At 35.5% G+C, this 26,165-nt stretch overlaps 1 long non-coding RNA gene across 6 annotated transcripts; it reads right to left on the reverse strand.

Moving 5' to 3' along the window:
* Nucleotides 1-508: 508 nt before the first annotated feature.
* On the reverse strand, nt 509-25,683 carry LOC122530597. Of its 6 annotated transcripts, none has more exons than XR_006307052.1 (6): nt 25,122-25,683; nt 24,594-25,010; nt 23,873-24,039; nt 13,228-13,587; nt 2,427-2,552; nt 509-840 (listed from the first exon to the last, which is right to left on the reverse strand). It is a non-coding gene; the product is annotated as an uncharacterized LOC122530597 (long non-coding RNA). The 6 variants fall into 6 exon arrangements; XR_006307050.1 differs by having other exon boundaries at nt 23,873-24,091; XR_006307047.1 differs by lacking the exon at nt 24,594-25,010 and having other exon boundaries at nt 512-840.
* Nucleotides 25,684-26,165: the final 482 nt, after the last annotated feature.

Genomic DNA, 26,165 nt, shown 5'->3' on the forward strand with positions numbered 1-26,165 from the left:
TCTAAAACTTTAAAATCACCTGTGTTCTTCCTCTGTGTTAAATTAACGGTGTCTTTCTCTTCTCTTACGCTTTTTTTCGTTTCTCTTACTTCTTTTTTTTTCTTCTTCTTTTAATTTAAATCCTTTGTTCTCCTATTATAAAGCAATTTATATTTTAAATATAAAATTTCCTTATTTTTACCAGCTAGTTTTATCGTTTAGAATTCTTTTGAGGTTGTCCCTCCCTGTCAGACTCCGCTCCGGCATTTAACTTATTTTTCTTTCCCTTCTTTTGTGCTCGTATTTCCTTCCTTTCTCTTCTTTTTTTTTCTCTCTCTCTCTCTCCTTTCAAACGTATCTCGTTCTCGCAGAAGCAACACCCTTCAGGCTTCGTTTTCTCATTTGCTTTTTCAATTGCTTTTTCTTTTCTATTTTTTTTTTCTTTTTTTAGCGAAAAATACTTCCTTTTCTACTTTTTCCCTCTGTCCCTCTTCCTCCCTCTCTCCCTCACTCTCTTTCTCTCCCTCTCTCTCCCTCCCTCTCTCTCTCACTCTCACTCTATCCTACACACACACTCTCTCTCTCTCTCTCTCTCTCTCTCACGCTCTGTCACGTTTCTATTCCTGCGTGTATCTGGAAATATTTTTTTCTTCTCTCTGCGCTCGTTATACGGTTCACATGTCACGTGTCTGGCCAGAACATCTTTCTTCGAAATCCGTTCTCTCGGCAGGCTCTTCCTCGCTCCTTTCGCATGCGTGAAACGGTTCCTTTAACTTCTGGACGATTTGTTCCAGGATTTAAGGGATCGAGGGATGCGTCAACTGCATACCCTCTTCAGCGGCCTCGTTGATGGCGCGTGATCTGCGAACAGAGAGCAGCCCAGCGTGTAACAGCGATACTGTTTTGTATTTTAATCATCGAGGAGTGGTACTCCAACATTCGCACAGTTACAGACAAGTGTTTTCATCTTTCAAATTCGATCAATACGAACACAATAGTTTACAACAGATTATCACTGCGGCGACGATTGTGAAGTTTTGAAAAATTATTGACAAATAGCCACCGAGGAAGAAAACAGAGACAAAAATTTTATAATATTTTACAAAATTTTATAAAATTTTATAATATTTATCAGTATCATATATTCTTCATCAGTATTTGTATATTTTGGCCAAGTCATCTCTGACTAGTGAAACAATCGAAGTCGGTCGGATTTCACCTGTTCTTAAATTGCAATTTAATTTAATTGAACAAATAATAATTAATTATCATATAAATAAATAACTTAATTAATAAACGCTCCCTCGAATGATTCAAACCTGCTTTACTTCGACAAAATTCGACGTACACTCGTAATTCGTTACCAATTACTCGCCTCTAAAAAAAAAAAAAAAAAAAAAATAACGAGAACTTGTTTTATTAGCGTTGGTTCAACCTTGTGGCCTCATTTGACTAAATACACGAGCATTTTTCACCGTGAAAACGAGCACTTTGCTCAGAGAGAACAGCGTGCAAACAATCCTGATGTTTTCTATTATATATCTGTAGCAAATGTAATACACTGTTGTGGAAGAAAGAAAGAAAAAATATCACGGACTTCGTAAAACAGATGTGGCTCATTAACTTGCTTGGAGCTTGCAAAGGGACTGTGCACACCAGAAACAGATGCATTTTTAATTATTAACATATTAACGTATCCTGTGCTTTTTAATAAATATTGTACACCGATAAATAATGGATAAAAATTGTATGGTCATGTCTTCCTCCTTCTTTTATACCTATCTTCGTTTCTCTTATGAATATTTACAATTTGATTGAACTTTATGAAAAAAACCAGTGCCAATCTTTGATAATTATCGGAGTCTTTAATTATTCAAACTCGACTCATGAATCTTTGGCAGCAGCTCTCCCGGTGTGATCAATGAACGAGTGAAACAGTAAAATGGAAATTAGAATGGAATGCAATCGGTTGCAGTGGAAGCCGATTTTTGATGGTTTAATTTATGACCTGGCTCCTCCTCAAGCACCTGCACCGGTCTCGAGTGGAAATTGACCTCCACTTTCTGAGCCTCATGGCTGCTCGAACGCTTGTCGTTTAGGGTCGAACGATTGGCTAGATGTATAATAGGGTAAGGGGAACGCTTCTTGTCTCTCGATATACGAAGCTGAGGAAAGAAGCGCTATAGTGATAGACAGACTCGAGGAGAGTCTCTTAACGTATGAGTACGATCAGACAAAGAGAAAAAAATTTGTGAATTTCACAAATTCGCGTGTGATCATCTTATCACTGTTCATTCCCTTATTGTTCCTTTTTGCTGTTTCTTTCTTTTTTCTTTTCTTTACTGAAAGTAAAGTGTGAAATCAATTCCTGAAAAATTAGTGAGAAATGAGAAATGGAATGAATGGAGTTTAATTGATATTTATTGCTGGTCACAAGTGATCCATACCAGTATCCAGGCTGCCGTTGCCACCATCGATGCCAATATACCCTGGGATTTGCAAGCAAGCATACTCAGACACGCCGCGATGTGCAGCCAAACGGAGGGAAATCATTTTGAGTACCTATGACGACCCTGTGAAAAACCATCAATCTTAGACCAACTGATAATATAACATACGAAACACTGAAAGCAACAGTCTGAAATATACCTTTGATACCTTTGTGTATATAGGGTGGGCCAAAAATTTCTTCCCACTTGTTTTTTTTTTTTCTTTTTTAACGAAACCTCAAAATATAAGAAAAGACTGGTTTTATTCGTATTAAATTAAATTTGAGTTTCAAACGTGATTCCCTCATTATGTTTCAGAATTAATTATTTTCAGAAAATAATAAAAAAAGTAAATTTATTTTAGTAGAAAGTGATTTTTTGCCCACCCTGTATACAATCATAAGTCTTTTTTTTCAAATTCCTCGGAGAACGAGGATTTCTCTGTTACTTTCTCCGAGTTTAAATAATTTCTTTTTCGAATTTAATCTTAAATGTTGAATTCCTTCTTTGTAAAAATATCGACAAGAAATACTGAAATTTTAATGTTCGCGATTACGTTCGACGTAATTGAAAATCTAGATAGCATTTTCGTGCTTTTTGTTGTTTCCTGCTCGATGCCAATCGACGTGTCGTAATCATATTTGTCGTATCAAGGACAAAATGTACATGTGGACGTTAACGGACATCCGAACTAATGGATCTTTTAATTACTATTGACCAGGTCATAAACGCACGGCTACGCCCTACGACTTGAACGAACAGACGATCGTAGGAGACATCTATACGTTTGCCATACTGATTTCCTGAATTAAGCAGTTCATTTTATTACTTATTATTATTATTATGAATCGAACTACATAGAAGATGTATTTTATCCCACTGCTCCTTTTTTCAAATTATTTTCTAACTTAACTTTTTAATCTAGTAAGTAATTGCTAATAACTAATAACTAATAACCTAACTAATTACTATTAATTAATTTAAAAAATCACCAATTACTATTAATTAAATTTAAATTAAATCAAATTACTTTCTAACCTAACTTTTTAACCTAGTAAGTAATTACTTATAACTAATAACTAATAACCTGACTAATTCCTAATAATTAGTAACCTAGCCAATTACTAATAATTAAATTTAAATTAAATTAAATTATTTACTAACCTAACTTTTTAGCCTAGTAATTACTAATAGCTAATAACTAATAATTACTAATGACTAATAACCTAACTAATTACTAATAAATAATAATTACTAATAATTAAATTTAAATTAAATCAAATTACTTCCTAACCCAACTTTTTAACCTAGTAAGTAATTACTAATAACTAATAACTAATAATTAGTAAAATTTAAAAAATTACCAGTTACTAATAATTAATTAAAAAATTACCAATTACTAATAATTACTAATAGTTAATAACTGAGTTACTTATTAATAATTAATAACGAGTAATTACTTTCTAACCTAACCTAAAAAAAACTGTTTAACCTACTCCTACTTTTCTAATTAAACCTTCACTGCGACGCCAATTTTTAATAGACGAATTATCGTAATTCATTTTTCATTTGCTGTCATATTTACGCTACCGTGTCGTGTCCTAAACTGAACTTTCTAATATTAATTATAATAACTGAACTTTGCATGGGTGCAAGCCAAGCCAAGCCAAGATGGATGGCTTCTCTTCATTCCCTACTCTGAAGCTTCATTCTAACGGCTAAAAGTCTCTACAGAGTGTCCAGGAGACACGTGGTACATATTTACAAGGGCAATTGATCGAACGCCATACTTAAATTCACAACTTTCTCGCGTTAACCCTTATTTGTTCTCGACGTACTCCACTACACGTCGACAAGCTTAAACATCCAACCAATTCGGAAATTTCGTTTATCATTGTCACACGAATTACGATACAGATAGAGCACAAATCGAGCATTAAATTAATAATCTATGGCGCATTGTCGCCTATTAGTTTATTGATTATTCATTCACTATGGCAGAGCAGTAATTACGAGTATCTAGGTGCAGACAAACGCCGGCAAGTACAGTAAACTGAAAATTCTAATTAAACGTGATGTTTGTTGCTGCAAATACGCATGTTGCAGCATACAGTCATGCAAGTGATTTTCATCATCACGCTGTGTCAAAATGCACGATAATTGTATCATTCGAGAATTTTGCAAATTGCACACCTCTGACTGATCGGATTGGAAATCTCTGCAAAACTTTTGCGATCGTCTCCTCTCGATCGAAGAACAGAGAAGATTAGAGTTAAAAGATGAGAACCTAGCGACATAAAATCCTCATCGTTCATACTCGTGACAAAGTTTGGCGAGAAACTTTTATCCGAGACACCCTGTACGTACACTCGTGCACCTTAAATTGCCATATAACACGCATCTGATTTCCACATTGCAGCGGCAATTATTTTTAAATCGCGCTCGACACCCGTAATTCCCCGTAAACGAACACACGGTTCACAGAAGAGGAGGGGATTAAACAGCGGAGAGAAGCAAAGCTGCAAACCGAGAATCACGTCGCAGACTCTTGTTTGTCGAGGATGGCACACCGTCGGTCGTCTTCGTCGTATAACGAGTGCAACGTGTTTACGCCGTAGATGAATCCGTCGGGAAACGATGTGAAGCGTTACACGGCGGATGGCATATGATTGTTGTGATTTGTTGCTGGAGGATCGTCATTCAGACACGATGAGGAATGAATTATGGTCTCGATGTACGTCGCCGACGCTTATAAACATCTGTCACTGTGCCACGTTTGGTAAACAAGTTTCATTCGTCGTGACGAAAGTGAATCTCTTTTTTTTTTTTTTTTTTGGACGAGACAGACGAGACTCTGCGATTGTTTACCCAGATATCGATAACAGAGTTGATCGAAACTGATGCGCAAGCTTTCCCTGAACATACTCGGATTAATCTTGGAAACTTGACAACGCAAAGACAACGAACGTGGATCTTAAAGAGATCTGTGTATAAATATTCATAGACAATTTCACACGAATCGATATGCACGTGTGTATGTGTATTTTATGATAGTATCTAGTATTTTATGATGCTAGATAATAGCTACTAAAGTATTTTATGATACCAGATAATAGATAGCAGAGTATTTTATGACATTAGATTATTTTATACCAGATAGTAGATAGTAGAATATTTCATGATACTAGGTAATAGATACTGGAATATTTTATGATACTAGATAGTTGATAGTAGATACTAAAATATTTTATGATACAATATAGTATATACTAGAATATTTTATGATACCAGATAGTAGAGTATTTTTTGACACCAAATAGTAGATACTAGAGAATTTTATAATACTATCTAATAGCTACTAGAATATTTTTGATACCAGATAGCTGATAGTAGAGTATTTTGTGACACTAGATAGCAGATACTAGAGTATTTTATGGTACTAGATAGTAGACAGTAGAGTATTTTATGATACTAAGTAGTAGATACTACAGTATTAGAGATGATACTAAGTAGTAGATACTAAATTATAAGGATTAAATCCATGGAGGCAATTTAATTTCCTAGGGAGACTAACTAATTCAAGAATTAAGCTATTAACAGTGAATTGTTTGGCGTTTCACCTTGAAAATGATCTCAAATGGTATTTTCAATTTGTTAGGTACCCTTATTACTTTATTTTATAATAATTGAAACGATCGAGTGTTACATGGAAAAAGCTTCCATTAAAATTATTTTATATTTGTCTCCTCATCTCAGTTCTCCTTAACTTTGTCACATCACTTCATTTTATTTTATTTTTCTTTTTTAACAATTTCTTCAACCGTCCTTTCGTTCTTTTGCTTCTTTTCTTTCCAATTTGGATGCCACGTTCTTTGGAAGCTTGTTTGGAAGTTGATGGCCATTCAGGTCAAAAATTCACTTTTCGAATGATAAGAATTATGTATCACATTGGGGTAGGGCATCAGGATTTTAGAGATGCTTGGCCAAAAAGAAAAAACAAAAAGCTTAACTTTGCTCATCCTCGACGAACGCTAGGCAAATTTCCACGATACTCGCACACCTGTACACAACGCGGGTTTATTATTAAGTGGCATGGTTGCGCGTCGATAGCTTTGCATTAGTTCTCCTTATTCAGGCTATAAATAATTTTCCGATATTGTTTCATCCTCGCACGCGTAAGCAGTGTATAAACGTCCGTAAGCTCCCACCGTCGAGCGATAGTCCTCTCTCCTCGTGCGCAACATTAAAAATATCATCTTAAGAAAGGATCATGCTCGCGGCTAATGGAAAACCGCCGCTATAATAATATCTATCTTGTGGCCTCGTTGCGACGTCCCTTTTCAATACGAATGAATATTAAAGCGTGACGTGCCTGCCGTTATCAACGATATTAATCGCCCTATTTTTTAACTCGACGATTCAATAAGAATTCAATAATAATGACAAAGAGAATGCACTACTGTTCGAAGCGAAAGGAGGGAAAAAGCGAAATGTGACAGAGCAAAGACGAACCATTTTTTTTCTAATGTACCTCCTCATTCTAGCTTACTCGCTCGAGGTTGCCACGTATCAAATATGGTTTCTTCAACGATCGAACTTGCCCCAGTTTTTATTCCCTATTATGTACGATACTTGGATTGATAAAGTTATTTCTATAGAAAGCGAAATCACGACTGATAAAATTATTTTCTGCAAGAAGCGGAATTCGCAAGTTTGTTTCAATCGAAAAAAAAAAAAAAAGAAAAAAAGAAAATAGAAAAAGAGAAATGTTCCGTACAAAACGATATACGAAATTCAATAAAACGATACGAGATTCAATGGACTGACAAATGTCTGGAACGCGTGATCTAATGGTCGACGAGCTATAGATCCAGCGACTTTATGACTTCATTGGTTCGGTCATTTGCCAATTCATCGCTCACCAGCGTCAAACCTTCGTTCCCTGTCCCGTTGGCCAGAAATACAAATTCGACAACTCTACCAATCACGTGGAAACAAACGAGGACACACCTTCGTGCCGCACCCGGTACAACAAAACGCGTATGTCAAGTATGTCAAGTGTGTAGCTTTTCTCCCCCGATCGAATTCGATCAGAGACGATTTAACTTGGTTAATCTCTCGCCGAACGAGATTTGTCGAAACTATGTCGATGTTTCAAACAGTAAAATTATCACGAACGAGTTTAAAATCTAGTTGCAAGCAATATTATTTCTTTTGACTTCGATTACTTTATACCACCAATTATAACCACTAAAATCTTAATTATATAAAATAATAACAACTGTATGATTATATAAAATTATATAAAATTAAATTATATAAAAATTAAAGTTGTAATTATTATATAACAATATATTGATTATGCAATTAAAATTACATAAAATAATATAACTGCATAATAATTAATAATGAATATAATTGGATTTGATTTAATATTGGATTAAAAAAGGAAATTACGAAATTAAAATATTGAAAAATTTTATTTACGATTAACCACTTGCTCTGGCAACTGAATGCGGACCATAACGAGTGACCGAACCGTGTACAATAATTCGTCGCTTTCTTTTACTTTTGAACTCGCCGGTATGATATCACCGGATAGAAATTATTAAGAAGTAACAAACTTATCATTTGTTTTGCCTGGGTTGCATTCAAATATACTCAAAAAGAAAATGTGGCAATTTGGGGCAAAAAATTCTCAACGTGCGTGGCACGTCATTCCAGCGCAAGAGGTTAAATCCGTGAAATCCTGAGAGTTAAAGTTCTCCCTTAAAGTTTGTACAATTTTTTCTTTTTCATCGTTGAAATTGGTCTTAAAAATTTGATAAAATTGCATTTAAAAAGTCTTCTTTCCATTCTCGAAACAACCCAAAGGTTTCTAATAGACTTAACAGGCGCTCCCCTTTTATTTTGAAACTCCATTCTAAATACTTTCATCCCTTTCGATTGCGTTTCGGAGCGCGCGCGCTCCTCCCAAGTGCTTTTATCTCTTTCAATTCATCGCGCCGCGCTTCACGTTCAATTAACAAAAGCATTTAATTAAAATGTTAACTACGGAATTTCAAAGTGTAACACACTTGCGAAGCGGGAATTGACATTGGCGAAAGAGGAGAAGGACTTGAACGAAGTGTCGAAGTCGGAAACGTCCCCCCCCCCTCCGGTTGATATTGCAGCGTTCCACTAGCTCTGACAGATAAATATCCGCCCCATGCTAAAGTGAATAAGCAATCTCTGAATGCGAGTGGCCCCCTTTAGCGAATCTCGCGAAAGGTCGAAACAAATACGAGAGACCATATATACTATTAAACGTTTCCACGTTAAACGTTGAACGTTTGAAAACCTGCATCTGTGAAAGTGCACCTCCTTGATTCTTTTAGTATCATCAGAGAAATTGATTTGATCGAGAGTTAATTGATGAAAGAATTTTCAAAGAATTCGAAAGATAAAATTGTATCTAAATAAGGAGTTTATGATACAGCCAATAATATAATCTAACTATTTGCTGCGCTCTGATAGCTCTACCTAAGCTGGTTGATAAACTTATGGCAGCTCTATATGAATACTTAACGAAGTTATTCGAACGGCTAATTAAACTACCTAAGAAATTAATGCAATTAGCTAACGAACCGATTAGCTTAGGAAACGCAGGAAATTAACAAAATAATCTGGAAAGCCCCGGCTGGGAAGTCGTCTGGAAGAACATTTTTATAAATAGGCTCACAAGGCATCACGATATCTCCTAATTTCATACGATTCAATTTTTCGATCATTCTGTATCACTCAAATGACTAATGATTCTCTGGCTCGTGCACAGTGCACCGTATATATTCCTACATTATTTATTTATCGCGTTACACGGTCTACTTACAGCAGTTATTGGCTCCTACTTTCTGGATTAAATTGAGAAACCGCAATCGATTGCGCGTCTTTTTTTTTTTTTATACTTCTCACGAGCAATTAAACTGTGTTATTCGTTAACGTATCGGTCGTTCAATAACAGTAACGTGCAGCAATTCGTTCATATTTTCGTAGAGGCGAACACGAGCATCGCGAATGAAACGCCGTGAATCGAAAGGAATCTGCGACAATCTCGGCCGATTTATTGGCGAATAATACGGTTGAACATGAGTGTACTATCGGGCAGAGACAATCTCAAGGGTACCCTGGCCCGAGGAAATCGGGACTATTGACCTGTGATGAAGCATTGGTACCCCCTTCGGATCGATTACACTCCGTACACCCCAATCTTCGGCCATTTTAACAGCTAACCAGAGGAAACATTAGACCGTTGTACGAAACGATCCATCATGCTTCACACGCCTGTAAAATCACTCGCAAGTAGACTTTAATATACAAATTTTATTAGACTTCAATTTGAACTATGGCTTGTAGACTGTTGTGTATAAAGTGATCCACTAAATCACGCAGAATTCAATAACCAACTTTATTAGACTTTGATTTAAACTTTGACTTGTCCAAACTTATCTAAACTTGGACTTTTGACTTATATAGACTTGTATAAATTTAAACTGATATATTTAATAGACTTGTATAGACATATGTATCTAAACTGATATATCTATAAAATCATCCATACAGAATTCAGTGACCAGTTTTGTTAGACTTTGATTTGACTATTAGACTTTATTAGATTTTATTTGACTTGTGGACTGTTGTGTATGAAATGATCTACCAAATCACGCAGAATTCAATAACCGACGTTACTAGACTTTGATTTAAACTTTGACTTATCTAAACTTAGACTGACTTATATAAATTTATATAAACTTTACAGACTTACATAGACTTATATAAATTTGAACTTGTGTATGAAATGATCCAACACTTCACATGTAAAATCATCCACACAGAATTCAGTGACCATTAGATAAAACTTTATTAGATTTTATTTGACTAGTAGACTATTGCGTATGAAATGATCCATCAAATCATGCAGAGTTCAATAACCAACTTTATTAGACTTTGACTTAACTTGACTCTTTCTCTCTCTCTGTCTCTCTCCTTGTTTAATGGAACTGTAAAATGAACTTTGGAAACAAGATCCCCCATCGAAAATTTAGAAATTGCCAATTTCTAAACGTAACAGTAACAGGTTGAACCGCTTATCTACAAATTGCACTTGTAACTACTTAGTGCTACAATTTAACGGGCTGAATTCTCTGGAACGTCGCTCCGTACGGTCAGGAACGTCGGATTGTTTGGGACAGTTACGCGCCTCATTCGGGCTCGCTGCCAACAGGCGTATAAAGAGAGATTCCCGTGGAATCTCACATTCGGCGACGGAACTCACGGAGATCAACCTAGGACGTTCGACGCTCTTTTGTCTCGGGGCCACTTGAAACAAAGGGGGACGACAATATTCTTTCAATTGGACTTCACCTTCACCAACTATGTACTCCGCGCGTTATTCCAATATTAATCCAATATTAACTTTGTTACTGTTAACACTAGAACTAAGACTGAACCATAAAATTTCCATTCAGAGACAGATTGAAGCCAAAAAAAAAAAAAAAAAAAAAAAAAAAAAAAAAATAGAGAAACTTTATAATACAATGGAGTTGTAATACAAACTTTTATTTGCATATTTTTTACCAAAAATTATTTAAAACTTCGAAAATACATTCTAGTTAACTGTGCTTGTCCTTTAATTTCAGCGCGTTATTCGAATAATATTCCATTAATTTGTTAATGTTATTGTTAACTATATTTGTTCCTTAATTTCAGCCACACAACGAGAGGACCAATTTCGTACAAAACAGTCGTATTATTACTGATTTACACGATTAATACAGTCAAATCACGTCGACAGAGATTGTTCATCGTCGAGCAAATTTTCCAACAACTAGAAAATCCAACGCTCGTGGCACTTTGTTCCATGCAAGCAAACTAAAAGCCTCTTCTTTCTTTTTTTTTTTTTGTTCTTCCTCTTTCGCGCGTATTTTAATCTTTTTATAATTTTGTTGCGGAAGAGTGCAAGGCCGTTAGATCCTTCGTATCGATACATATATATTCATAGCAATCGTGCATCGACAATTATTTATAAATAGTTCGATTATTAATAAATACTTGGATTCTATGAAAAAAAAGAGAAAGAAAAATACACAAGTTCTATGCAAGAGAAACAGGAGAAAATGAAGTAAACGAAATTTACTTTTATCTTTTGTGTCAAAATCAAATTCTCTTTTTCTCGTTCGAAAATTCTAACGAAAAGACGCAAGACATCTTGCGATATCGTCTGTTTCGCGCAGAAAATGTTATTTCACGTGCAATAAAATATTATTTTATTCATTTGACTCCGAAAGGAATTCTCGAATGGTATTTGTTTGAGAAATTGTTGTTTCCTCTCTAAATTCACCGACATCACCCCAATTGAGCTGCTGTAAATAATCTCCTTCTGTTTGGAAGTATATCCAGAGTATGGAAATTTATCCGGCGTCGAGATCTACAAATCTCTCCCCGGTGCCCGCACGTATCAAACGAACCGATCGATGCATTATATTAATTATTTAACAATATATAGAGCTTATCTAATTACGATGAACGTTCATCGGTATAACCGACCATGATCGATGTGCCCACCGAGTCACTATTTACTCGCTACTTTATCCAATTGGTTGTTCAAACTAATGAAAATGAAACGCCACGAGATGAACTATCGACTCTTATCGTTGAACGATGCTTTCGTTTCTTGCCTTAGAGAAATTTTCCTTCAAATTAACCCCTTCCCCTGGCAACTGGTTCGCGGACCATAACGAGTGACCGAACCGTGTACAACAATTCGTCGCTTTCTTTTTCTTTTGAACTCGTCGGCACGATGTCACCGGATAGAAATTATTAAGAAGTAACAAATTTATTATTTGCTTTACTTGGGCTATACTTAAATATACTCAAAACTGAGAAAATGTTGCAGTTTGGGACAAAAAATTCTCGACGTGTTAAAACGTCGTATGTCACACGTGACATTCAACGTAGTTTTCAACGTAGCCATCGCGCTGCTTCGGTATTTTCAATTTTTATTTTTCAAAGTGGCACGATTTCACTCGATTAAGCCGATTGTTCGCCAACTGCGACAGTTGACTGTGCCACGTTGACAACGATGCACAATGACGCTTCGACAAGATCGTCCATTGTTCCCGCGGAACAATAACACGAATAATCGTAACACCTACTAGAAATCCGTTGGAACTTTTGCGTTTTGTTCACCGTTGTTATACGTGTACAATTACATTTAGAGATAAAGTAACGAACTGAACTAACGGACAGAGTAAAATAGAACGAAATACGATTATGAATTTATAATATTATGAATTGTATATATTATGAATCAATAATGTTATGAATTGTAAGAAAAGAAAAATTTTACGAACTTTACTAGAAGATTCACGTTGCACTGAGAACTAAATTACTCCCTCCACGTTAAAAATTCACTTTTTGAATAATATAATATATAATAATAATAATAATAATAGAATATAATAATAATAATAATAGAATACAATAATAATAATAATAATAGAATACAATAATAATAATAATAATAATAATAATAATAATAATAATAATAATAATAATAATAATAATAATAATAAAAATTATACACCACAGGGATGGAGCATCAGGATTTTAAAGACGCTTAGATGCACCAGGCATAGCCAAAAGAAAAAAAGTGGTAGACCACTGGTCTACAAGATGCGAAACGATAAAAAAGAGATTTTTCAATAAGATTCTACTTATGTACTTCTCGCTGATGCGTGCTTCTTGGAGCTCATAGTTGATTAACGGCAGCATGTCACATTTCCTGTTACACCGACGAATCCTCCGCAGGGAGCGCGCCGCGGTTAATGAAATCCCCATCATCATCGCCAGTCACCGGCATCTTGAACTTCGTGGACATAATAGCCGGGCAGAACGGCTATTCTACTTTTCATCGGAATCGATCACGAAACTCGTCTGAGGCTGCATTCTTCTTCTTCTTCTTCTTCTTCCACGGGGGGGGTGGGTGGGCAGGGAGGGGGAGAGGTGTTTCACAGTCACGATATATCACAGTCGACGGTGGTGCTTCAGCCGATGTTTTTCGCCGAACGTCGCCGAACAATTACTACGGACAAAACAGAAATTGAAGAATATTAAGTGAACGATCAGAAGCCATGCTGATGAGCAACTTCATAAACGAACAAACAACAACAACACGTGTTACAAACCTTTACTCTAGTTTCTCAACCGTCTCCCTACTGGAGAAATCTACGTATGTACATGCACACACACACACACATACACGCACATACAAGATTGGTTTCACGCAATTGATTCACCGAGATTAAAACATCACGGAATAACACGTAAATCACGAATATCGATAATTTCACGGGGCCCCTGTCAAGATAACGCAACGCTGCACATCTAGCAAACTCCGATTCTGCGTAAACCTGAAAATTGAATTATCGTCTCGTCCCATTTTCACTTCGAGAGTGAAACATTGACTGAAACGAAACGTGCGAAAAAATTACCCGGCGCTGATTTTTCGGAGAAGATTCCTCGGGACCATTTGTCGGTCAAACAACTGCGAAGAAGGATTTCAACTGACCTCTTTCCGATTGAAAGTAAAGAAAGAAATTCGATTTTGAACAGAAATTGTTAAAAAATCGAGACATTAAATTGAAAATTAAGGAATTCGATTCGCAGCAGTAATTATTAAAAAATTAAAAAGAAAACATAATTTTTGGCACTGAAAAAAAAAAGAAAAAATACCGAAGGAGTGAAAATTCCCTCGGGTGTGAAAAGACCTTATTCTGAATCTTCAGCCAATTTTGCTAGAACAAATAATCAAAATTTTTCTCTCTCTCTCTCTCTCTTTTTCTCTCTCTTTCTGCAAATGCAATATTTCGCAGTTACTGAGGAAGTTAACAATCAATTTCAGCCAGGTTATCACAGTTATCAACCTATACACGAGGAGTCCCGAGCTCTGTACACACGGACAGCGAAACTTTGAATTCTAATTAGGACCGAGGAAGTCACGGAGTTTCTTCCATGCGCTGTTTCAATAGCAATTAATTTCACACAGAGGCACAGAGAAGACGAAAGGAGATTTCCAAGCCGGTTTGCCAAATCGAGGATTCGTGTAATATCCCCTGTAACGGATTTACACGAGGCGCGTGCATCTCCTCCTTTTTCGTTTTACCGTTTAAACATTCACCACCCGTGATAATTAGATCGCTACGTATTTTATGAGAGAATTTAAAGGTACAAAAACCGAAGGTACCGAATTTTTCACGGTTTACTAAGAAATCATTTGTAATTCAACGTTCTATATAATAACTTTTCTCTTATATATAATATAATATAATATATTATTCAATATATTATTTAATAATTTTATTAATTTTTATTATTATATATTATAATTCTAAGTTTACTAAGAAACCATTTAAAATTCAACGTTCTATATATAACTTTTCTCTTATATTATTTACGTTACATAATATAGTATAGTATATTATTATTATTTGATATTATTTAATAATTTTATTAATGTTTATTATTATATATTATAATAATCACGATGTTAGATGCTGTAATAATGAAATTGTGAGTTGATCACTCGCGAGTCGAAAATTTTCGTAGCCTCTTTTTTTCCTTTCCCAAGCTCTTACACAAGAGTGCCAACCGCGAAGCGTTGTAAACGATTCTTCCGCAATAAAGAGCATCAACTGCGGGCTACACAAGTGTCCTTTATTCTATGCAATTAAATTGGCCCCCCCTAACCGTCATTAAGTCACCGCCGGAGGCATAAGACAAGAGTGCCAGTTACGCACGTACCGTTTGACATTCGTTACCCAAATGTACGGACAAAACAAGATACAAGTATCAAGGGGCACTCCACTCTCCTCTGGAAACGTCCAACCATCTTTCGCCTTTCCTTTCAACCTCTTGCGCTGGAATGACATGCACGTCGAGAATTTTTTGTCCCAAATTGCAACGTTTTCTCAGTTTTAAGTATTATTTAAACGCAACCAAGGCAAAACGAATGATAAGTTTGTCACTTGTTAATTCCTATCCGGTGATATCATACCGAGTTCAAAAGTAAAAGAAAGCGAAAATTTACTGTATACGGTTCGGTCACTCGTTATGGTCCGCAATCAGTTGCCAGCACAAGGGGTTAACTGTGTACCGTGATTCCAAAAACCACGTGTTCGTTCATGTATTTGGTTCGTTGTTTTTCAATGAAATGATTTTTTTATGTATATGTATATATATATATATATATATATAAAATAAATATATATATATATTATAAAGATAAAAAAATCTTAGATTATAGATTAGATTATAATTTATATAATCTATAGACTGTAGATTAGATTATAGATTTTATAAAGATAAAATTTAAAGGTAAAAAAAAGGAAATATATATATATATATATAATATTTCCTTTTTTTTATTTTTTCGACTCATTAAGATTCTCAGTTTGGTAAACTGTCTGACTATGTTGTTTTTATAAAACATTATATATAATATAATAACGCGATTTTTTCATATACGATGATTATATTTATAATGAGTATATTTCATATAGGGTGATTCATGTAACTTGCAATACACTTACATTTAATGAGAAATTTTTTAATACAAAAGTTACACGGTTTTAAGGGGAATCACCCTGTATATAACGAAATATAACATTTCCCTTTTCACCTTTTCGCAGCTCTCTTCGACTCATTAACGTATTATCTAAAACACGGTTCTCGGGGGAGAAACGAGAGAAATTCTTGCCTCGAACTCTAAGTTCAAAATGTTCCGGTTCCGGTGGAGGGAAGATTGTAATTTCTTCTGTTGCAGAGAGCGTCAGTCGACCGAACAAAGTACACTTGCACGAAAATATACGGAGAACAGGTAGTTTTTTCTTTCTTTCTTTTTTGCTGAACGTTAAAAAGGAGTTTCTTTCGTGAGAGATCCTTTGCGAATTTTCTCCTGAACCCAAAGAATTTTTCCGGACTTTCCACGCGGAGAATTTTCTACATTTTGAGAACCTTTGTTAACCGTTGAAACTGCGAAACATTATTTAAACAAAACAAAACTGTCTAAACAACATGTCCTATATTATGTTTGTCTAGTTCATTTTATAAATGTAAATATAAAGTCTCAGAGACCAAATATGAAATATAATGTAATTAAATAAATATAATATAATATAATATACTATATTATAATATAATATAATAAATATAATATAACATAATTTGATATATTTTATATAAACATAAGAGACCAACAAACGTGGAGTCCACAGGGCAATTTTCCAGGTGGGGGGGGGGGGGGGGGGCACTCAAAAATGAGTTACTAACAAATATGAATATTTTGCATTTCTTTGAATGAAAATTTAACCTTTCAATTTTTTTTCTTTCATGGACACGTCGTGTTCTTTGGAAGAGCTTGTTTGTTAATAGTCCTCCACCTCGAAAATTCACTCTTTGAATAATAAGAATTACGTGTCACAATGGTGGGAGCGTAGTCAAAAAAAGATTGAGAACCACTGATACAGAAGCAGAAAGGACAGGAAAAAGAGATTTCACAAACGTTTCGTACGAAAGCCGTGAAACGCGATACAATCGTAACAGGCGAATCGTTTCCTGCGTAATTCGTTGTTGAGAATGAAGCCTTGGGCCGTAATACACGTTTGTACGTGCTTATCTTTCGTTATCTATTATCATTCACGTTCGTCCGCGAAGGTTCTTTAATCTTCCGATTAAATTTGAATGGAAAAAAAAACCCACCGAGCGATTGAGAATCGAACTTTCAACTTTCTTACAGGAAAACCAGATAACACATTTAGTGTTTCTAAATAGAGAGTTTGACTTCAGTTTAAATTATTATTAACATATCAAAAAAGATGAAATTATATAAATAAATTTAAAATTATTAATATACGAAATATCTAATATTTCTAAAATACGAAAGTTTAATCTACAAAATAAATTTAATAAATTAAATGATAAATATAATAATGGTAATATAATGCATCATTTTATAATTATATAAAAAATTACTAACAAACTAGATTTGAACATAAAATGAAATAATAATAAATTTGTTGAAAAGAAAATTATATGTATTAAAAATTATCGAAATTAAATTTAATAATATACAATAACTTTTTAAATATAATTAAATTTAAATTTATAATAATAATTCTAAAAATTAAAATTATTACAATAATATTAATCCATTTGAATAATAATTTAAACCAAAGTAAATTATATATTTATATTTCTCGCAGAATAAGAATAGTGAGAAAAAGAGAGTGTTTGATGTTTCGCGATTTGATAAAAACGGAGCTTTACAATAAAGGCAAAGCTTGTTTTTCCACGGGAGATAACACCCCTTCTGTGGGATTCCCCCGCCATCATTAATTCCCCAAATTGCTTTTTAAATCGTTATGAAGTTGGAAAAATAACACGAGCGACAGCAATAAAAGTGAAATAAGAACAAGACGGGAGGGATGGCTCGCGCGAGCCAGTAGTGTAAGGCCAGTGTTTGGTCAGACCACGAAGATCAGGAAATTCGTAACTTCTCTCTGACATAAAGTAGAAAGAGCAGTGAAGTGTCAGACTCATCTGGCAGAGATCGCTCATCTTGACCGAGCGAGTCCGATTCTAAAGAAATGAAATTCACGTGGAATTCCGTATACATGGCGTTGTTTTCGTTAACGCGGTCCAACTACCAAAATTTTTCAAATCATATTTCTGTGATTTTTCAGAATATAATTTTAATAATATATATTCTGAATATGATTTTAATAATGTAATTTCTATAATTTTCAGAATATAATTTCAATAATATATATTCTGAATATGATTTTAATAATATAATTTTTATAATTTTCAGAATATAAGTTTAATAATATATATTCTGAATATAATTTTAATAGTAACATGTAAACTCACATTTTCTTGTTTTACTTTCAAAATTTATAATATTTTTGTTAGTAATATTTAGTATTATATAAAATTAGTAAATTTACTAATATTAAGTATATAATATAATATATTGTAATATTAAGTATAATATAATTTACTTAAATTAATATTATACAAAATTAGTAATGTTTTTATTTTATAAAATTTATAATATTTTTAGTATTAGTATTATATTAGTATAATATTTAGTATTAATGTAATATTTTTGTTGAAAGTATTTTTAACGAAGTATCCAGGAATTCTCTATTTTTATCCATAAAACTGACAATATACAATAAAACATAAGACACTCTGTATCGCGTTTTTTTTTTTTATTTCGCATTCCAACGCGTGTAAAAACATTTTTTCTTTTCTTTTTTTTTTTTTTTTGTTCAATCATCCGCGATTAAACCACCGGTGCCAGTGCCTCGTTTGCTTTCTATTCGAACGTAGAATTAAATAATTATTCGTGAAACCTGATTTCCCGTGCCGAGGGAACGAGATTTATCGCGGATCCGCCGGGGCTCGATCGGAGATTTTTAAATCGCAGTTACAATTAAAGCTTCATTTTTCACTCGGGCGAGCGAAACTTCCACTAGTAAAAAAGTTTCGTAAGTCTTCAAACGAATATCTGGTCGGTGTACCCGTGTTGAGAAAGAAAAGTATCAGAGAACGAAGCCATTTCTACTTTGTCAATTTAATCCGACGAAAAAAAAGAAAAAAGAAAAGAAAGGAGAGAAAAAAGCGTTCGACAGGAATTATAATGAGAGCCACTCGAGGAATTAAATCAACAGCACCGGGGATGCAGTACACCGCTGTTAATTCGTTGAAAATGTAAAAGGAAATATCGACGTCAATGTCAATAATTAACTGAAAGAATGAATTTTTCGTTGCGAGTTTCTTTTCCATTTTCATTGTCTGCGTGAAATTATTCTTAACTGGGCCACCTCTCAACTCTCGAATGCGAGAAAAGTAAATGAAAGAGAATGAAAATATTTATCTCGGACCCCTGATTCTCAATCAAACCGTTAAATTCGGTGAATAGTCTCGCGAGTCGATTCTCTCTCTCTCTCTCTCTCTCTCTCTCTCGTCGATTTTTCTTGAACGATGGACTCGAGATAAAAAATAAGACTGAATCTGGAAAAATCTCGGACTCCCGGTTCTGTCGAAAACCTTTAAAAAAAAAGGGGGGAAAAGAGGCTGAAAGCACTGGTTAAATCTAGGGCTCGCGGTAACTCGAGGACACTCGCACTCGTTTGAATTACGGATTCATTTTAAACGCTTCGACGATTCCCTCCTCTCTCTGAATTTCAGTTATCAAACTTTTTCGGCACTCTAGCTCGGCAATGAAGGATAATAATCGCCATTCGTTACGAATTGCCTTGTTCGTTTTAACCTCTTGCGCTGGAATGACGCACGTCGAGAATTTTCTGTCCCGAAATTGCAATATTTTCTCAGTTTTAAGTATATTTAAGTATAACCCAGACAAAGCAAATGATAAATTTATTACTTCTCAACAATTCTATCCAGTAATATCGTACCGACAAGTTCGAAAGAAAAAGAAAGACAAATTATTTTATACAGTTCGGTCACTCGTTATGGTCCGCAATCAGTTGCCAGCGCAAGTGGTTAACGTTTTGTGTTGGAATGACGAATTTTTTGTCTCAAAATTGCAATATTTTCTCAGTTTTAAGTATATTTAAGTATAACTCAGGCAAAATAATAAATTTATTACTTGTTAATAATTTTTATCCAGTGATATCGACGAGTTCAAAAGAAAAAGAAAGCGACGAATTATTGTATAATTTTATAGTTTGGTCACTCGTTATGGTCTGCAATCAGTTACCAGCGCAAGTGGTTAACTCGAACACGCAGAAGAAAGGATACGAAAATTACGCTCGTACTACGAGACAACTATTTTTGATTTTCGATTTATTCACGGCTTATATGTCCGGATATTTAACACTAAATCTACCTAAATCAAATTTATTTCGTTCAGAATTTCTTACGTAACGTTGAAATTCCACCGGAGTGGGCCAGATAGAGAATTCACGCGACATTTTACAAAAGATCAACCTTCTCACTTTGATATTTTTTTTTAAACATATAATATACTTAATATATTTGGTATATTTAATATATTCAGTACATTTAATATATTCAGTATATTTTTAATAAGAAAAGAGTATAATTTTCAACTATCTCTTGATAAATTTGCAAAATACTAAAATGTTATTTATTTACATGTTAATACATCTCATTAAAAAAATTAACATTTTGAAAACACTTTTGTGATGTTTTTCTTTTCCTTTTTTTGTTTTTTTACATTACTCTACTTTCGTACACGTTTCAGGAATTAGGTACAAGAGTGGAGGACCGTTCGTACATTGTGTCCATGGAACAAAAATGGGGTCCAGCATTTTTCTCAACAAAACTATGAGTAGAAATGGCTTTGACTGGTCAGGGTAAAAATGGATATACGTGGAGTACACGTCGGTGGGTTCAGTGTTAATGAACAAACTTCGCGATTGTTAGGGAGCCAGCCAGCGTAAGAAACGAGTTTCGTATAAAAATATGTCCAGTTTCTCTCTCTCTGTAACAGGTTACTGGCCAAAAGTTCGGAACCGTCCGCTTTAGCTCGTTTCACAATAATTCGTCGTATAACTCGTGGGTAGTAAAATGTTTGGAAAAAGTATTCCGAGAGAGAAAATATATTGCAACTGCCAACTGTTGTCATTATTTATTGCTTGCAGTCGCGTTAATTGCAACGCTGGTTAATAATCGTAATTTATTCGATGAAAAACCCATCAACGCGCCACAATTCGTTCATCTTTGCCATTTAACGTTCGTTACGTTATTTGTTACTTTGGCAACGAATTTTTTCCAAAATTACATTATTTTCTTGGTTTTAAGTATATTTAAGTATAACCCAGGCAAAGCAAATAATAAATTTACTACTTTACCGACGAGTTCAGAAAGAAAGCGACGAATTATCGTGTAAGATGAAATATGAAACATTATTTTTACTTCCCGGTGTAGACAGATAGCGAGCAGCCCACGGATGTTTATGCAAATCTGAATTCCCGCGAGTATTGCCGATACTTGTACAAATAATCTGTAATTGTACGCGATTGGATATTAACGATAGGATAAAGTTTAACAAACGATGTATACATACTAATATTGCCACGTCTTGAAAATTTGGAGTGCCAACGTTTGCATACACAACGATCTAACAATAGTAATCCAACGGGCTCGCGAAATATTTCAAACGATGAATAAAATTTGTTCTATCTCCCATCTCTACGATGATTAATAATTTCTCAGCTTGAAATTTTCATCAATTGCCAATTTCGTGCTCGTTGTTATGCGTTATTTTCTATTTGTTGCTAAGATTCTTAGAAATTAACAGAGAACCGAGAGAAAAAAAAATATGCAATTTAACTTCGCAGCATGTAACAGCATGTGGCACCTTTCTTTTCTTTTCTCTTTTTCTTTCTTTAATTATTACAAGAATGAGTAACGTGTTCAAATAGTTTAATAATTAAGCTCGAGTAAAATAATGCTCGCTGCGTGCAGAAAACGGGCAAACAATTGCCTGCGATTGCAAACAGAACGTTGCACGTATTAAAGAAAGAAGAAAAAGGGGGAAAAAATGTACGCAGTACAACGAAAATGAAAATAGGAGCCAAAGAAAAATAAAAGGGGCGAGTTCGCGGGGAACAGGGGAAATGTGTGTCGCGCGTTCGGAATAAATCCGGTTTTTGGCGCGCCGTCAGCCGTATTTAAAACAAAACGCGCGTAAACACCGATCATAATAATAGCAACGTAAGCGTTTCCTATCGTACCGACGTTTTATTCGAATTTTATTTTAAATCGAATTTAAAATATTTCCAAATCGAACATTCTGCACACCCGTTATATCGTTTCGCTCGTTTTGCAATAGTTCAGATTATATACAGGGAAGGGGGGGATTCTACACACTCTGCATACAAAACGACTAGGAAGTTTCGAAGCAGTTTCTATATGCTCCATTTCTGAAATAAAATAAGACGAAAAATAAAATATGAAGATAAGGAAACGAACTAAAGTAATTTTAATGTATTAATTAATTAATGTATTAATTTAAGTATATATATATATTTTTTTCTTTTTTACAAATTTACATGAAGTGAATTTCATTAATATTAATAGCCTGTAATTTGTGATTTGCACGATTTTACTAGTGATAGTAATTCGAGAGGAAATTAATAATAGCGGGGAAAGAGAGTCGAATCATTCTGTTCCAAAAAAAAATCATTAATTGCATAAAAATATAAGTTACATAAAAATTATTAGTTATTAAAACTGTGTTAGTTGCATAAAAAGTATGTAACTGAAAGATATTTCTATATTTTTTTCAAGCAAATTAACTACACGACATCAAAAATAATCAGTGTTTTATTGCAATAATTAGCCGAATGTGAACATTGAAAAACGCGTTAGCCAGGGGAATTTGCAGCTTTGCAAATTTTTAATTTTAAGCACACGGTATGTTTCAGAAATTATCGAATCACATCCGGCGAATTAGCAGCGAATTAGCATGTGAACGGTTATTAAAACTATATTGATAATGGGCCTCAACAAAGCCTGTTGAATAAAACAATCGAGCCCAAGAGGAAAACACGTCGATATATAAAAATTCGATCGAAAGCCGCTTCGATGAATAAAGAGTCAATTGGAAACAATGGATCGGAGGAAAGTAACGTAAGGACAACAAAGGGGAGCAAGTGAAAAGGCAAACGACGAAAACGTACAAACACAATCAAGCTGCGAAAAAAGGTCTTTGACGATCTGTGAAGAGAATGAAATAAACAAAGCCTGCGGTGAAGAAGAAATTTGTAGAAAGATCGAAAAAAAAAAACAATCCTTGTACCATTGAACAATCTTCAAATTCACGACGAAAGAAAGAAAAAAAAGTAAGGAGTAAAATTTACACGATACACATGGCGACTCTGAATTAGAATATAACACAATTGCAATACCGAGACTTTTTCTCATTCGTCGATGTGAACGTAAGTTAAAAATATAAGGGGGGAGGAGAGGAAACGAAATAACAATTACAGTTTTATAGCGCAAAACAAAGATAATAGGAATAATAACGGTGGCGCCATCATCGATACTAATGGCGGTGAAAATATCAACAACAAAAATACTAACCCCTCGCAGTTACACCCACGAATCTAGCAATAATAATATTCGGTCGGGATTCGGCCAACACACGAGGGACACAAGCAAGGAGAGATTCGAACATTCCTAACCTCTCTGCGCTGGTCATTCCGTGAGATCGCACATCCAAAAAGAAAAGAAAGAAACCAAGGAACAGCGAGTGAGAACGTTACATTAAACAACAGCGATGCAACAACGATCTTTTTTCGAACTTTCTTTACCTTGGTTCGGTGTGTGTGTGTGTGTGTGTTTACAGATAACGGTTAGCCACTCGGACGATATTCATCGGTTCCTCAACCATAATAACAACACACTTTTGATTCAGTTCTTTCATCGTGTTCATCATATATGTTGCAACACGTATTTCCGCGTATATTCTCAAGGTTTCCTGCCAATTAACCAAACGCAACGAGAACCGTTTGAAACGCGTGATATATTCACTGAATAATACGTCAGAATTTGAATGACGAACGTGGTTAGGCGTGGTAGGAGGCCCGGTGAGACACAGGTTGGCGAGAAAAAAAAAACACACGCACGCACGCACGCACGCACGCACGCAGGCACGCACGCATACGCACACAGGTTGATCTTTGGATGTTCTCTAACGCGAGAAAACTAGAAAAACTAAAGGCGGACCGACAAGATACATTTTTTTCCGAGATCGAGAGGGCGGAGTGGGTTGGGCGAAACAAAAGAGGCTGAGCCACGCTCTCACGCAAGGAACACACACAGCCGAAATTTGTCCGAGAGACGGCAAAAGCCAGGCACACGGCGAATAAGAAAATCTAATATCTCGATCGAAGAAGACCGAGCAGAATTGTTTATCGACCGAGAAACGGCCGGTTCTTCTTCTTTCCTTTTCTTTTTTTTTTTTTTTTCTTGCCACCCGGAGGAAAACAACAACCGTGCGACCACCGTCCGAGATCCGCGAGCGATATTTACGAGAAAGCGAAAACTATATCCCCCGACCGACTACCTCCGATATATAGGTTATCATCGTCGCGAAACGAAACACCCGGGAGAGGGAGAGGAGAGGGAGGAGGAGGGAAAGGTGGGATGAGAAAAGAAAGAAAGAGAAACACGGCGAAAACAAAAGAGACGAGGGGGGAAACTTCACTGGCACAACAACACCCGTCGAGGACGAGACGGACGGATCCACAAACCGAATGACTTTCCCCGGCGGTTCACACATAATTTTCAATCACAGCGTATCCAGCGTCGGTGTGCGGAAAGAGGCGGGACGAGAGAATCTCGCGTGCATCGGTACGGCTGTATTCCGGGGGACCGATAATCGAGAGAGCCAGAGGATCCGATGTGTGTTTAGCGAGGTGTACCACCACCCTTTCCTTTCTCTCTCGTCTATACATATACATATACATACATGTGTATGTACATACATATATGTGTGTATATAAATTTTTTTTCCTCTCTCTTATGTTTCGTTACCACCGATCATCTCATATCACGTACAGCTTCGGTATATTTTGATTCACTCCGAGCCCGCACCTAAATCCAAGGGAGATAGACAACACAACAAGCAGGTACACGGATCAAGAGAGGACAGACCGCGTGTATGTTATATAATGTACCCGCGTACGTGTGTAGATGCGTGAGAGAAAAAGAGTAAGTGAACGAGTAAGAAAGAGAGAGACAGACAGATAAGACAGACAGACAGACAGACGGACGGACAGATAGAAAGAGAAGAGAAGAGAAGAGAAGCCAAAGCGTGTAAGTGGGGAAGAGAGACAGAAACAGGGGTTAGAAAGTGGGGAGGAAGAAGATAGAAAAAGAGAGAGAGAGAGCAAGCTAGTATCGGAGTAGGGGTAATAAAGAGAAAGAAAGAGAGAGAGAGAGAGAGGTGAAGTAAGCGAGGTGAAGATACAGAGAGAGAGAGAGAGAGAGAGAGAGAGAGAGAGAGAGAGAGAGAAGGAGCAGAATGAGGGAGAGAGGAGGACGCAAAGACGACGATGATTGCACGAGGGATGCGTCCGCGACGGAAGTACGAGGCACACTAAGGGCGTGGGCAATCGGAGCAAGGCCGGTGTGGAGTTTCTGAGGGGAGTACCACATTGATTTTGATTTTCGAAGCGCGCGCATGAATCTCTCCGTGTTCAGCTCTGCCCATTCATACGTATGGGACGTTGGTCCTTAGCTGGTACAGCGGGACTTCGTATAACACGGTGTAACTTGTGTAACGGGCGATGGAAAAAATAACCGAAGATAAAAGAAAATCGATTAATTGAACGAAAATTGCAAAACGCTGAGAGCGCAAAAATCCTAACCAAAGAAACGTTAATAGAGACAAAGAAGAATCTCTAAAAAGTTATTTACCTCTATGTCACGTAATGAAAAGAAATTTTACAATTCTAGATGTTTGAGATTGGAATATTTATACGGTTGCTCGAGAATAAGGTACATAATAACGTTATGTTGAGAAAGAAGATACTCTAACCTTTTCCAGCACTCTGTGACGTAACGCGGAATTCGTATAATTCGTATTTCCCGCGTTGCGCT

This window comes from Frieseomelitta varia, unplaced genomic scaffold, assembly GCF_011392965.1.
Source record: "Frieseomelitta varia isolate USP_RPSP 00005682 unplaced genomic scaffold, Fvar_1.2 scaffold_347, whole genome shotgun sequence".
In the NCBI taxonomy this organism is placed as follows: domain Eukaryota; kingdom Metazoa; phylum Arthropoda; class Insecta; order Hymenoptera; family Apidae; genus Frieseomelitta; species Frieseomelitta varia.